This window comes from Sardina pilchardus, chromosome 18, assembly GCF_963854185.1.
Source record: "Sardina pilchardus chromosome 18, fSarPil1.1, whole genome shotgun sequence".
NCBI classification, from domain to species: domain Eukaryota; kingdom Metazoa; phylum Chordata; class Actinopteri; order Clupeiformes; family Clupeidae; genus Sardina; species Sardina pilchardus.
The window spans coordinates 15,603,909-15,607,024 of NC_085011.1; the positions used below are offsets into that span (position 1 = coordinate 15,603,909).

The 3,116-nt window shown below is 45.2% G+C and overlaps 1 protein-coding gene across 3 annotated transcripts in view; it reads right to left on the reverse strand.

Annotated features, from left to right (window-relative positions):
• Positions 1–1,034: 1,034 nt before the first annotated feature.
• Positions 1,035–3,116, reverse strand: part of ubtd1a (ubiquitin domain containing 1a) — a 15,393-nt gene continuing 13,311 nt past the window's right edge. For all 3 annotated transcript variants that reach the window (XM_062518980.1, XM_062518978.1, XM_062518981.1), the window contains one exon: positions 1,035–3,116. This exon is cut by the window's right edge and continues 371 nt beyond it. The gene's annotated coding sequence lies outside the window, so the exon portion shown is untranslated.

A 3,116-nucleotide genomic window follows, 5' to 3' on the forward strand; every position in this document is an offset into this window, starting at 1 on the left:
TCATTCGCCTACGCTGTGTTTGTGTTTTTGTGCACTACCTCACAACACCGCCAGAGTGCGCTCTAGCGCTTATCTCTAGTGGTCCCGAGCGCACGTTTTCATGCGCGTGTGCCTGGGTCGGGATTACAACGACAGGGACGGTTCGGTCAGAAGGCACTTCTTTAAGTCACGAGGGGAGTAAAAACATGACAGAGCATTACCCGGTGCCGGTCGGCCTACCGGAGGAGACGGTTGCTGCTCCTGCTGTCACAAGTCCCTTGTGGTGTGGCCTACATCATCTGTGTTTAAATGGAATTTGACAAGAAGAGTTGGTTTGTCCAAACATGTCACTATTCATAAAACATTTTCTAAAGCTCTTGTCCTTTAACGTTATAATTTACTATTCTTTTGTAAAGCACATTGGATTGCCTCTGCTCTGTGTATTAAATGCACTTTATAAATAAACTTGCCTTGTCCCTTCCCCCTGCATCATGGAACGTAGATGATCCAACACCATCAGTGGAATATGTGGGGCCCCCCTGCAGATCTCTAGTTCCCCAGAGCTATAGTTAGACATTTGCCTGGCTATCACCAGACTAACCTCAGTCCTTTGAGATTGAACATTAGTCTGGGGAGTCTGCGCTGTATTTCTACAGCACAAGAGTGATCAATGGGCATATAGTCAAATGACTGTATGAATTTGGATAGTCTTTCAACCAATCACACCAACGATCCTGGTACGCCCGGTGGATGAGCCAATTTCTGATTTTATTTCTAGAATATATTCCATGTTGCAAATATCTAAAAGTGTCTCTTCATCTTCAATTCCCCAATCACCAGCAGATAGGGCTGGGTTTAACCGTCTAGATAGATAGACATGGTTCTAGTGCCCCTAAGTGCCCCTTGGTCACACTGCCCCCTGCAGGCCTCTCTGGCTACTGCAGAAAACCCCACAGATAAATAGATTCAGGACGAAAACATTGATGAGTGCAACCAACACTAGCAACCCAGTGCAACAGACCAACAGGATTTATTTCTTAAGATTTCCACTTTATTATTATTTATTATAAATGTACATTTGAACATATTTACAATCTATGTACAACACTGGGGTTTATCGTGCCACAAAAGTGTGTTTTCCCCGCGGCGACTGGCCTCTGAGCGACACGACCACACACACACGTGGAGAGTAAACATTACTGGACATTAACAATTCCATTCCATTCGGAGTGAATTCCCACATGCTTCCATGCTTCTCGGAAACCACTTGCTAAGTATACAAGTGTCCTGAAGGTGCTTCAGTCTGCCTCTGCTTCACCATAAACACACATCAAATACCTCTCTGATGCACACACACACACACACACACACACACACACACACACACACACACACACACACACACACACACACACACACACACACTTCAGTAATACTGTGTGGCATTCCCACTACAGACACAGAGGACAGACACAGGTCATGATGAGAAGGTAGACACACACACACACACACATACACACGCACACACCTCCCTCTACGGGAGGAGTATGACTAAGCACTAAAGCTCAGAACAGTCCCTCAGTGCAGTGTGCAGCCATTGCATAGCATCAGACAGACAGACAGACACACACACACACAAACACACACACTCTGTGACAGATTCACACACACATCACAGTCCCTCAGTGCAGTGTGTAGTCATTGCATAGCATCAGACACACACATTGATGAGAAGGTAACACACACACACACATCACAGTCCCTTAGTGCAGAGTGCAGCCATTGCATAGCATCAGACAAACACACATACATACACACATTGATGAGAAGGTCTCACACACACGCGCGCGCGCGCACACCCACCCACACACACACACACACATACACATCACAGTCCCTCAGTGCAGTGGGCAACCATTGCATAGCGTCTCACACAACACACACACTCACTGAGACTCAGTAGTCAGTAGAGGAGGGCTACAGCAGAGCTTAAAGGGTTTCCACATAGAAAAATAATCACAAAAATAAGGATTCATTTGAAACAGAACTCTCCCAGCCTGCGAGGCTATGTCGTGTGTGTGTGTGTGTGTGTGCGCGCTTGTGTGTGTGTTTGTGTGTGTGTGTGTGTGTGTGTGTGTTTCCACCCCTGCAGTCAGAGTGCACTGCTCTTCCATTCCTCTAGGGCAGGCCTATTCAACTAGCGGCCCGCGGGCCAGATGTGGCCCGCTTCAAATTTCCTGTGACCCGCGTGTCTCGTCATGAGAATGAGAAGGAGCTGTGGTTTGTAGAGAATTGCCTCTTTACTTTATATTCCTTCTTTACAGCGATGGATTCGTTGCACAATAAACATGAAAGTCTCGTACTTGTTGCAGAGGGTAAAATGAACGATTCTCGTTGTCAATTAGACGTTTCTTTAGACAGAGCCATCTTCACTCCACTCGTGGGAATGTTATTGTTTGTGATTTGCGCAGGCTCGAAGTTTAGAATCTTTAGCGGTAAGAAATCGTGAAATAGATGAACAGAGGCAGAACTGGCATTACTTTTTCTTTAAATTTAATGCTAAGTATATTTGAGAGATTGGCGCTGTAGGCTACTGTGTGTGTTTGAAACACTTATGAGCCTAATTCATTTATCTTGAAGTAGGCTAGTTAAATGAACACTGCAATTTTTCCCACTGATGCATGATATGGCAGCTATCAGACATCAGGTATGAAATACTATGGTTAGCCTGGGTGTTTTCAAATACTTGTATAGTTTGTGTGGCAGCCTATCACCTGTCTGAGAAGATTTTTTTATGGATATGGATAATAGGCTATGTTCTTAGTTTCTATGCCAGTGTATAAAATTCAATTGAATTGAACTGAATTTTACTCTGATTTTATCAAATATTGTTGGATACAATTATTTTGCGGCGTCTTATTTTATGCGGCCCCTGAAAACCCAGTGATTTTTCCATTCGGCCCTCTTGGTACTGAAGTTGAATAGCCCTGCTCTAGGGGGCACTGTGAGCTCCCGCTGTCAGTGGGCTGATGAGTGCCCTCCCCACACAAACACACACACACACACACACACACACACACACACACAAACACACACAAACACACACACCATCTCCTCAGGGGCACACACACTGGTCC